This window comes from Danio rerio, chromosome 10, assembly GCF_049306965.1.
Source record: "Danio rerio strain Tuebingen ecotype United States chromosome 10, GRCz12tu, whole genome shotgun sequence".
NCBI classification, from domain to species: Eukaryota; Metazoa; Chordata; class Actinopteri; order Cypriniformes; family Danionidae; genus Danio; species Danio rerio.
The window spans coordinates 10,950,001-10,963,040 of NC_133185.1; the positions used below are offsets into that span (position 1 = coordinate 10,950,001).

General features: G+C 46.6%; 1 pseudogene; it reads right to left on the minus strand.

The window, feature by feature from the left end:
- Window positions 1-3,230: 3,230 nt before the first annotated feature.
- Window positions 3,231-6,701, minus strand: LOC108191535 (uncharacterized; annotated as a pseudogene).
- Window positions 6,702-13,040: the final 6,339 nt, after the last annotated feature.

The following is a 13,040-nucleotide window of genomic DNA, read 5'->3' on the forward strand; positions in this document are numbered from 1 at the left end:
CACACACACACACACACACACACAAGCGCACACTAACACATTGGTGAACTCATTACTGTCAGTAGTGTGCAATCTTCAAAACTGCAAGTTTTGCCTCTCTGTCTGCACCTCCGTTTAAATCCTGCAATTGCAATTTATGGAACGATCATCTTTTTTTGTGGTTTGTGTATCAGCGTTGATTAATCTAAAGTTTTGAGGATTTGAGATTCGAGCCGCATGATCTTTGTCTGCACTTCAGCAGGCATACAACATCATAATATGTTAATATTAAGTTAGATTTAGGTCATGACAACAGGTGATCAAAATTCAATGTCAGCATCTAAGGACAAAGTTATTTTAACATTCAATAATGATGTCAAATGACGTTGATATTTGGTTGATTTTAGGTTGTTAGAAAGTCACCAAAATCCAGCATTGAGCCAGCATTTTAAACTAACATCATATTGACATCAAATACTGACATTTATTCATCAGGTATGGCAACCGAAATTCAACATCTTACAGACGTCATAGTGGTAACATCCACAGAACGACATGCTGTAACATTTTTAGACGTTGATATTTGGTTGATTTTAGGTTGGACATTGACGTCTGCCTGATGTTGGGTTCTAACATCATAAGCTGCTTTGACACAATCTACATTGTAAAAAGCGCTACATAAATAAACATGAATTGAATTGAATGTTGGGGTACAATGTCAATCTGATATCATGTTGACGTCCTGTGCCTGCTGGGACGTTACCACTGTGTATTAGATTATGGGTTGAACTTACTGTTTGGTACAGTGGCTTAAAAAGCTTAACATGCTGCAATAAAAAAAAAAAACACATGCAATTACAAAAAAACATCTGCAAATTAAGAAAAAATCTTCACAACTCCTCACAACACAAACACATACAGAAAACACACAGCAAATTCTCACAACATTCACAAATTTAAAAAGCACGCTGCAATTTCTTATAACACAAGCAAATAGCAAAGATGGAAATGTATCAAGGGGATCCAAAAACATAACAGACCCGGCTGGCATTTGCTTATTGTGCCGTAACTATTGCTTAGTGAAGTTGTAGGTGGTTTTTGAAAGGTGAGTTTTTGTTTTATTTAACATTCTAATTACACGATTCCCTAGTTTTTTTGTGTGTTATTACGCTAAATAACCATAACCTAAATAGCCAGGTCCGTAACATTTTTGTGTCTCTTTGAAACATTTCCATTGTGTACCGTGCTATTTGCATGTATTGTGAGAAATTGCAGCGCATTCTCTTAATTTGTTTGCATTGTGACAATTTGCAGCGCATTTTCTAAATTTCTCAAAATATTTGCTGTCAAACCGATAAAGATCTTTTGTTAATTTGCTGGTGTCTCTTGCAGCATGTGTTTTCCTGATTTGCAGCATTTCTCAGCCACCGTAGTTTGGGAAACTTTCATAAAAAAAAAAACCCAGAAACAAATAATTTAAAATAATAAAGCTGTCAGTCGTGGTTATAAAATTACATTTACTTGCTTGAGTTTTTTTTTTTTTTTATGTTTTACTTTTAGAGTATTAACTTATATGGTGGCTGTACACTGTGCCAATTCTAATGGTCAAAAGATTGTATGTCCGATTATATAACCTGGCAAATTCAGAAGCAATTTCATGAAATTTCACGTCAAAAACATGGATGAAAACATTGTTTTTATAGTCTATACTTTCTCATGTGACATATAACCTTGTCCACTATAAACTATGATCTCAGGTTATTATACCATGCATGACAAATCATACGGACAGATCTGTCTGCCTGAGAGTGCAAGTGCAACTGCAGCCAGTCACTATTGCCTACCTTACCAAATCACTTTTATTGACATAACGCTAGGTTACTTGCGTAACCCTGGTTCTCTGAGAACAGAATGAGGTATCTCACTATGGGAAACGCCTCAGGAGTGACTGTGGAAGCACCAATTACACCACGTCCGTCTGCTGTGGAAGCACCAATTACACCACGTCCGTCTGAGGACGGACAAATCACAGCTCGCGATTAGGAGCCCACCCTCTCCTTTATGATCCGCTGTCATTCCCCGAATCGGCATTCGAAGCACGCTCTTCCCCAGTGTAATGCGTGAAGGGAAGTCTGGTGAGATACCGAGCGAATGTTTGAAAGAGAAAGCTAGGTTACTTGCGTAACCCCGGTTCTCTGAGAACAGAGCGAGAACAGAGCACTATAGGAATGATATATACCACTCCCGTAATGCATGTTTTCCGAAGTCCCCAGACAGAATCGGTAGAAAGACAACCTTTCAAGCTTATAAGGGACACACATTAAGAACCGCGTGAGCCAATGAAGGCGCGGTGATGTCAAGGGGGTAAAACCTGATAAATGTATGCGGGGAAGACCAATGTGCCGCTTTACAAATATCTCTTACCGAAATCCCTCTGAACAAAGCCCATAAGGTAGCGATACCTCTTGAAGAATGAGCTCTTAAACCCTCTGGGGAACGAAGACCCCTAGATGTATAGGCCAGTTCGATCGCCTCCACTATCCAGTGCGAGAGCCGTTGAAATGAAACAGCCTCACCCTTACGGCGAGTGGCCCATGACACAAATAACTGATCGCTTCTCCTAAACGATCACGTCCTGTTCACGTAGAGGCGTAACGCCCATACGGGACACAAAGTGTGTAACTTTCTCTCCTCCGCTGACAAAAGCAAGAGCAGAACAGTTATAAGCAGAATCACTGACCTTGGGAACGAATGCCGGGTTTGGTAGCAGTGTAACCCTGTCATCATCCCGGCTAAAATCCATGCACGCTTGATGCACCGACAAAGCATGCAGCTCGCTCACTCGCTTAGCTGAGACTAGAGCGAGTAGTAAGGCCGTTTTCAGTGATATGAGCTTAATAGGAATATCCTGCAGAGGTTCGAATGGGGCCCGAGTTAAAGCGTCCAGAACTAGAGACAAATCCCATGACGGGACCAGCCGTTTCACCCCTGGTCTCACGCGCTTCACTCCTTGTATAAGGAAAAAGCGGGCAGGTAAACTTTAATGGTAGAGAACACTCTCCCATTATCCAGTAAGCTTTGTAAAAAGCAGAGAATATCCCTCACCGAGCACTGGAAGGGGATAAGCCCTTGACTAGTGCACCAGTCCTCAAACACACGCCATTTCAGGTCGTACAGTGAGCACGTTGAAGGAGCCCTAGCGCTCTGGATAGTGCTTATGACCTCCTGTGGAAGCCCGAGCGCATTTAGATTTAACTTTTCACAGGCCAGACCCAAAGGTTGATTTGTTCTGGGTAAGGGTGAAATATCTGTGCCCCCGCTTGTGACAGCAGGTCCCCTCACAGCGGGAGCGGCCAGAGCTTGCAGAAGCTCGGCGATCTCTGCCAACCACAGCCTGCCCGGCCAACGGGGGGCTATTAGAAGGAGAGACAACCCGCTTTCTCTTACTCTGTCCAGGGTGGGAGAAATTAGGCTTAACGGTTGGAATGCATACAGCAGCACGTTTGGCCACGGGTGCGCCAGCGCATTCACACCCAACGGCGCATCCTCGTCCTCGAGAGAGAAATACAGCGGACATTTTGCATTTGCCCACGAGATGAAGAGATCTACGGAAGCCTTGCTATACATCTCCCAAATTTGATTCACCACCTGCGGGTGGAGAACCCATTCTCTGTACGTCGGGTTACAGACTCCCGGGACGTGCGTCGCGTGCAGTGAGCTCAAGTGAGCGGTACTCCAGACAATCAGCTTGCGCGCTAGATTGTGCAGCTGCAACGATCGCGTTCCCCCTTGGTGGTTGATGTACGCCACCACCGTTGTGTTGTCCGTCCTGACTAAAACATAAAAACCCTTCAAGAATGGAAGAAAATGTTTTAAAGCCAGAAAAACTGCCATCAGTTCCAGCATGTTTATGTGAAGCTCGCGCAGTCAGTGTGTCCAACGACCGTTTACCGTTCTGCCCTGAAATACGGCTCCCCATCCTGTTAGGGATGCGTCCGTAGTGACGATTTTTCTCAGAGACACGCTCCCCAGCGGAGCCCTTGATCGGAATATGCAGGGTTTTTTCCAGTGGTGGAGAGCCATCACACACTCCGTGGATATCCGTACACTGAGCGCGAGGAGCCTGCGCGGGCACAGGCGCTTCTCGGTAATCCAACGCTGAAAATCTCTCATCTTTAATAAACCCAGTGGGATCACAGACAGAGTTGAAGCCATCATGCCCATCAGACGGAGACAGGTTCTGAACGAGACCAGGTTTCCTTTGCGAAAATGGGTCAGGCATAGACCGAACGCCGCAATCCTTCTCTCCGAGAGCATGGCGCGGTAAGTTACCGAGTCTAAGCACAGGCCCAGATACTCTATCTCCTGGGTTGGAATCAGCTGGCTTTTGGCGTTGTTGATTCTAAATCCCAGCTTTGTGAGATGAGACGAAAGAGTCTCTGCATCCCGCTCCACGTGCTCGTGTGTGCGAGCGCATATCAGATAATCGTCCAGATAAGCAGATATGCGCAGACCCTTGTGTCTCAGCGGAGACAGCGCTGCTTCCATGCATCTGCTGAACACCCGCGGGGCTAGACTGAGCCCAAATGTAAGAGTAACAAATTCAAACACTTCGTTCTGAAAGGAAAACCTGAGATATTTCCTGTGTGCTGGATAGACGCTTATATGAAAGTAAGCATCCTTGAGATCGATCAAGGCGAACCAATCGCCCCGGCGGATCGAACGAGTGAGAGCCCCTACTGTGAGCATCTTGAATTTATACTTCCTTAAGTGCTTGTTTAAAGCACGCAGGTCCAGTATTGGGCGCAGACTCCCACCTTTCTTTGGGATTAGAAAGTAACGTGAGTAAAAACCTGTCTGAGTTTCCTCCACTGGATCTTTGCCTCCAGCACCTGAGCCAAATCCTCGTTTGCCACAGATGCTATAAGCCAGTTGAAAGGAGGGGGTTTTCCAGCAAACTGAAGCCTGTAACCCCTGGTTACAGTTGCGAGGACCCACGGGTGCAGAGAACACTCTATCCAGGCCTTTGGGTGAAGAGACAGAGGCTGCTGCCGAACCGGTCCCACTGGTGGAGCGCTGGCGCCCTCTTGTGGCAAGAGAGAAATTTGGCCAGGATCTGTTTGGCTCAGAGACTGGCCCGGCTCTCGGCTTTGAGCTGTCGCTTTTCTCTGTGTTTTTATTTTGTTTTTGGCTTTCTGCGCCCTCGGCACTGAGCCTGGATGCGACAGTGGATTTTTTATTTGCCATGACCACAGGGAATGAAGTGCTTTGTGACAACGCACTTGCAAACGTGTGCCTGAACTCGACAGACCGCATGGTGGCCGAATGCTCTGCACATGAACTTGTGGAACTGCCGTCGGCAATCCACGGAACATTGTGTGTTGAGGGGAAGCTGAACTGGCCTGAACACAACTCTGAACTATTTCTCTGCCAAAATTCCACCTCCTCTGCATTTTTGCAGGTAGGGAAACAAACGCAGCGGACTGTGGAGAAGACATCGCAGAAAACCCTAGGTGCTGCCCGTCTCTCCTCTCCAAACATAGCATCCTAGGAGTCCCTCTTGTTTTTGGCAGAGGGGTTAGCGGATCTGGACTTTGCAGCCGCTGCCGTGAATGACTGCTTTCCCCATGGTTTAACGTTTAGAGCAGCGGGGGGGGGGGGGGGGGGGGGGGGGGAGGTGGGTGGATTGTCTGCTCTGTGCTGTGGGTTTTAGGTGGTCTGGACGCACTAACAAATTTTCTGCCCTGCGTCGGAGGAATGGGCCGAGTAGCAGGAACAGGAGGACGTGATGTCCTTTTACGAGGCAAGCAGAGGCCAAAAGTCTCCACGTCCTTCTTCTTAAGGTCGCATCTCTGCCTCATCGACGCGACCGACTGACCGGATAACCCACTCGAGTCTACGGGAGCGTCGAGATAACCCAATTTTTCCCTGTCCCCGATACTCGAGAGATTCAGCCACAGCGATCGCTCGCCCGCAACAGCGAGAGCCATGGTACGGCCGGAGCTTTGCACCGCCCCGCGTGAGGTGCGCAGATTGAGATCTGTAATGTTGCAGATCTCTTCCCAGACTGCCGGGTTTGGATTGCCGGCGTCCAGCTTTGTGCCAAGCTTCTCCAATAATTCGGCTTGATAGGCCGTCAGCAATGAAGTGACGTTCAAAGCCCTCACTGTTAGCGCCGAAGATTTATATATCTTCTGGTACATGGAAGCAGTGAAGCGTTCCATTTTACCAGGGAGGGATGGTGTGGCCGATGAAACAGCAGCCCGCCTGTTTGGATGCAGGTGAAGAGCCACCGTCTGCTCGACCACTGGAGGGTTAGAGAGCCCTAGCCCCTCCATCTCGCTCATGTCGAGCGACGAGTAACCCTTGACGGGCACGCGGTTGGTAAAGGGTTTATCCCATGACCGCTTCATCTCTGTGATGCAATCTGAGAGAGCGGGAAGTAGTTGTTTTGCTGGGAGAGCGCGGGGAGCGAGCCTTTTCATACACATCCCGTTTAACTCCTGGATGACCAGGAGTTACAGGCCACGCCACGCCGAGCTTGGCGGCAGCACGTTTGCAAACCTCTGTGAGGTGAAATCCTCCTCCTCATCGTCCGGCTCATCTCAGAGGAGACGGGCTAGTGTCTCATCATCATACTCCTCATCCCCTTCCATCTCATCCCCGCCCGCCAGTAGCTGCTGGTCGAACAGCGGCTCATACTCGGAGAATTCTACCTCCATGTGATGTCCCCCCACGAAGCAAGATCCCGCAGAGGAGAGGATTTGACGTCATTAGGTGACAACGGAGCGGCAGAGAGAACCGGATCGTCCTTGGAAGATGCCGCCACTCAAAGCCTTCTCTCCAAAATCCTCATCGGCATTGCCTGGCAGTGCACGCAGCTTTCGGTGTTCGCCAACGAGGCCTGGGCATGCTTCACACCCATACATGCAAAGCAAATCGGATGTGAATCCCGCCCCGAGATCATAAATCCTCACGCTGACGGACAGGAGCGCGAAGAGGTCTCCTTCCCCTTCTCCACCGTGACTTTAGACATGGTGAGTCAAAATCAGAGTTAGCTCGCCTTAACGCGTTAGCTATATCAGTTGCTGCTAGTAAAAGCAGTAAAAAATACTCCGTAACGAGCAAAGAACCCACGACAGATTCTGAGCTGAGATGACTGAGCTGCGTTCAGCAACGTTAGCCTTGACGGTACGTTTGTGAACAGAGCAGCGCAGCCTGGGTGCTTAAGGAAAGTCTTCACGAGGAAGAGTGCTAGAATGCCAATTCGGGGAATCACAGCGGATTATAAAGGAGAGGGTGGGCTCCTAATCGCGAGCTGTGATTTGTCCGTCCTCAGACCCACGTGGTGTAATTGGTGCTTCCACAGTCTGTCACGCCTGAGGCATTTCCCATAGTGAGATACTGAGCGAATGTTTAAAAGAGAACTCTAGTTTTACTTCATTAGGTTTAGTAGAGTTACTCAGTTCCTGTGAAACTATAATAAACTAAACAAGGTATTTTTTAAATAATTAGTCGTAATGATGCTTTCACAATTCTATTGATGTTTGTAGAACTGTTTTTTTTTTACACAGATTATGGTAGATACATATCGACCTACAGATAGTAGGATCATACTAGAGTTTGAGCATGCAAAATTGTGAAAAGGGGCAGGATTAATTAAGTTGATCAGTCATTTAAAAAGTAAGCGATTGGTCCATATTTAAAATTTCCGTACACTGAGGTCATGTTTTGATCTTTGATTGGTCTCAAGCAGTCACGTGATGTGATTTCGCAGATCACAGTTCACCCAGCTTAAACTTTGTACCACAGCGGACTACGAAACTTGTTGCACAACATTGCGTTTCTGGTCTGTCGCATTCACTTGGGTATGAATGAAAGTCAATGGGGTGAAAAGTGCAGCGTGACCGCAACTTTAGTTCTGAAATAGTAGGTGTATTCGAATGGGCTGCGCAGTCTGATTGGTGAGATTGCTGTTTACAGTCGGTAAGGCAGAGTCAGACTGGCTAATTGGGAGAATAAATTACAAGTGTGCCGGTCTATGCCACTGGGTTGAAAGATGGATGCTGTCCTTAAGCCGCTCTGATAACTAAAGTAACCTGAACGGAAATTCTATAAGTGAATTTAATCCACGTATGGGGATTTCGTTCAGAAAGCCAATCGTCTAAAGGGGATGTAAATGGGCCAATGAAATGCCAAATGAATTGGCAGCGTCAGCTTGCACACCTGACGCTTGTTGCAATCAATTTAGCATAAAAGCACAGCAAAAGCAAGAAGATACAACCTTTTTAAGCTGAAGAGACTGATATCTACAGCTAAGGAACAATCTTTATGGCGATGAAATATAGCATTTCCATTACCCTCCTCGGGGAACGAGGGTTACTTTACTAACCAGAGCGTTCCCCTTCGGATGGGGAACTTCAATGCTAAAAGTGGATTTAATCCACGTATGGGGAAATGTCTGGAAAACGCCATAATGACTGCACCTTATCTTCATCTCCAATGAGAGGACAGCCAGGCATAGCGTGAGCGCACCTGCATCATAGAGAGGCGTAGTCTATCAAAGTGATCCCTGGGCCTTATCCCATTTCAGAGGTTTACGGATTTATTTTTCGGGAGCCGCAAGCGTCTAGATAATTTCTAGGAATTTAAATACGACAATACGTTGAGAAAGCGTACAATCTCGAAGGGGAGGACGCTGCGGAGGCCACCTGCTACCCAAAATGCGGAGATATGATGGCAGAATATATGGACTAGCCCTGAGAAGGGGGAGAACGCATATAATAAGATGGTTAGCGGAGAGGGAAGGCACGGGTCCACCTGTGAGCTCGGACTGCACCGTGGCTGAATAAGCATATGGGATCGCCTAGTGGGGATCACACATAACGGGCACCTTTACCCAAAACGCAGGCTGACCAGAGGGCAGACCTACAACATAATGAGCCAGCGAGTGACATCTCCTCTGAGTCAGTGCTGGGGGCCTCGGAGGAATCTGCAGGGCTTACCTAAGCAGGGAACTTACTGACAGAGTAAATAAGCGCACGTATCTCCATGTTTGGAAGAATGGCCTAGCAAGCGTGTTTTAACACCTTAACTTGAGTTGTTTCCTCAATCACCAAGGGTTACCTAATACCCTTGATGAAATTGGCTCCATTCGCAGATTGTAAAACCTTGCAAATGTATTAGGTGTCTCCCAGCCCGCATGTCTGTTAAAGAGGCGCTGCATGCACACGCCCAAGAGGATGCGAAGCTCCGAGTGGAATGTGCACACACTCCTGGGGACACGGCTCGCCCTGGCTCTGGTAAGCAAGGGAGATGGCATCCACTATCCAGTAGGCCAACCTCTGTTTCAATACGGCACTTCACTGCTGTTGACCACCATAACAGACAAAGAGCTGCTTAGATGATCTAAAGCTCTGAGTGCGGTCCAAATAATTTCGCAAAGCGCAAACTGGACAAAGTAATGAAAAGGGCTGGATCTGCCTCCTTCGTGGGCAGCGCTTGCAGGCTCACTACCTGGTCTTTAAACATTGTGGTAGGAACCTTGGGCACATATCCCGGGCGGGTTCTCAGGACAATGTGAGAATAAGCCAGCCCGAATTGCAGGCACGAGTCACTGACCGAAAAATGCATCCAGGTCCCGACCCTCTTAATCGATGTCAACGCAACCAGCAGAGCTGTCTTTAGAGACAGAAATCTTAAAGATACTGAGTCAAGGTTTGAAGGGATCTGACATAGGCTCGTGAGAACGAGGACGAGATCCCAAGAGGGCATGAGAGGGGGGCGGGATTGATTAATTCGCCTAGCGCCTCTGAGTAACCGGATGATGAGATTATGCCTCCCTATGGTGCTGCCAGCCACCGCGTCATGATAAGTGGAGATGGCAGCCACGTAACCTTGAGTGTGGAGGGCGACAGCCTGCTCTCCAACTTCTCTTGGAGGAAGAAAGCACAACGCTGAGCTGGCAATTTCGGGGGTTTTCTCTGCGAGAGAATAGTGAATAGACTCCACTTCAGGGCATAGGTGCACTCGAGGAGGGGGCTCTAGCCTGAGTGATGGTATTAACCACCGCAGTCTGTAGATTATCTCAGTCTTCCTCGCGTCTAAGGACCACACGTGGAGGTTCCAAAGATCAGGGCGAGGGTGCCAGATGGTGCCCTGTACCTGAGAGAGTAGGTCCTCTCTTAAAGGAATCTGCCAGGGGAGGGCCGAGGAGGGAGAGCTCTGACATCCAGGTTTGGTTGGGCCAAAGGGGCGCAACTAGCAAAACCTACTCTTCGTCATCCCTGACCTTGTACAGTAACTGGGCAAGCAGGCTCACTGGGGGAAACGCATATTTGCGCATGCCCCGAGGCCAGCTGTGGGCCAGTTCATCCATGCTGACAGAGCCCTCGGTCAGGGAAAAAAACAACTGGCAATGAGCGTTCTCGGGGGAAGCAAACAGATCGATCTGGGCTTCCCTGAATCGCGCCCATATCAGCTGAACAGACTCAGGGTGGAGTCTCTATTCTGTGGGACGTAAAGGCTGCTGTGAGAGTGCGTCAGCTGCACAGTTGAGCTCGCCTGAAATGTGAATGGCGCGCAGCGATTTCAGCCGCGTATGACTCTAACGAAGCAGACAGCGGGCGAGCTGAGACATGTGGCGAGAGCAAATACCCTCCATGCGGTTGATATACGCGACCACTGCCGTGCTGGTCAGGATGGACCGCTTCTCCAGCACCGGAAAAAAACTGTGGAGAGCGAGGAACACTGCTAACAGCTCTAGGCGATTGATATGCCAATGCAACTGGGTTCCTTTCCACAGGTCCGCAGCTGCATGCCGCAACACACAGCCCCCCAGCCCGTGCTGGAAGCATTTGTTGAAACAACAACATAACTGGACGCCTGTCCTAGAGGCGCTCCGGCCTGTAAGAACGAGGGGTCGTTCCATAGGCTCAAGGCACGGCAGCACAGCGCAGTAACACTGACTCAGTGTGTGTCTGTGTGCCATGCGTGTCTGGGGACTCAATCGTATTACCAAGCTTGACTTTCGAATGCAAACCGCAGAAACTGACGGTGGCGTGGAAGAATGGAGACATGGAAGTATATTTAAAAATATAAAAGAATTCAGATTAACACTGCGTCGACTGCTGGTCTTCATTTTTTTACAGATGCAAGTGTGCATGCGAGTGTTTCAGGAAGCCCTTGGCATAAACTTTTAGTTATATGTGTAAAAAATGTCAAATCAGATATAAGGACACCTCTGACACTAGAAAGCATTTGATTGGTCAGAAGATTTGACGAGGCACAGACGTACAAGGTGATGCAATCAAAAAAATCATGGATATGTATTGGCGGAAATAAGAAACTTAACGTTTTGAACCCTTACACCATCCAAATATGAATTTCTATTATATATTTGGAGGAAACTAGGTAACCTGTAGACTGTCATATTGATAATAACACACAAAAACTTAATTTATGATTTCTAGGAAGAACTCAGTGTGCTATTAGACTCACATCTCGCATCTGTTGGACTATACGTTAGAAGCAGATGTAGCTTTAGTGCGCCCATACCAGCACGATCATCCCGATTCAGTGTGATAAATGGTATTTTTGGAAGTCAGTCGTGAGTGTCCCCTCGTGTGACTCTGCGTGGCCCCAGAGCCCCCCTCTTGCCCCTCAGACTTCACATTACCACATGAATGGCCGGCTGCAAAGGGCCAGTTCAGCCTCGGACGCCAACAGAAGGCAGGAGATTTGCAATTCAATCTGCTGCTAGTCGGGACAGACCTGTCAGCAGTATGACAGAGGCCGAGGGGGTGGGGAACACAACATCACTCCCAAATACATGACAGCAGTGCACCCTCACGCTTCCCCGGACGAGACTGAGAGACACGCATTATGAGAACATTAAAATCACATTAGAAAAAACATTAGAGAGAACTGCCTAATATTGGGATGATCAGGTGAACAATCCATTAATGAGACTTTACTGCAGTTTAACAATTAAATCAAAGAATAGGATCATTATGCTCTAAAGTGGGACTATATGGACCAAAATTGCTCAAACTAAGACCCACGGGCCAGAGTTGGCCTATGGTAACCTTGGATTTGGCCCGCCATTGCATCTGAGAAGAGAGGGAAAATGATGGGGATGGTATTGTCATTTCAATTATTTGTTTAATTGTTAAGCTACAGAAAAAGCTAACTGAAATCAAACATTTCAATTTAAATGCTGCAGTTTAGTTTAAAATGTACATACTGTCAATCGACAGATAGAGAACAATGAAGAGACTTTGGTGAGCAAATCAAGGTAAAGGCAGATTCTGCTTGACTAACGTATACAGCATTGAACTCCACTGTTATAAATATGATTGTTTTATGTTATTATTGCAATACGTTATAATTAAAAAGTTATACTGTATTAGTTAATATGATTTAAAGCAATAATTTCTGTTTATTTTTTAGTATTAGAAAATAAATTAGGAAATTACCCATATAAAATAGTTTGGAATATTTATCTTTGGCTCTCAATGATATTTGGTTTTTGACCCTTCATACAAAAAAGATTGGGCATCCCTAATATAGACAGAAAGAAATTGAAAGACAAAGAGAGAGAGAGGGAGAAAGAGAGAGAGAGAAACAGAGAGAAAGAGTAAAAGATGAAAGAAGAAAAAAAGACACCGTAAATTCCTGTTTTTCCTTTTGGCATACGATTATTTTGCTTGTTTTAAGGAAAAACTCACTTAATTTTAGCATATTATCCCTTAAAATAAAACACTATTTTTTTGTTTGTCATACCCACTTGTGCAGACACATATCTGTAAAAAGCAGGGCGGCACAAAGTATTGAAATTGTATTGTTATCACTCTATTAAATGCAATATCTGTTTTATATAGAAGAGAAATAAATGTAATTGTTTTATGTGCCAAACATTTATGTGTTGCACCATGCATATGTTGTTTATCCAATCAGACGGAGCCTTAGAAATGTTATACCCATCTCCCCATCAGGATGTAGTATGCTATTGGCTAGAATGTGCCTCAATTACAAACACATTTTCTTACAGTAGTACTAAT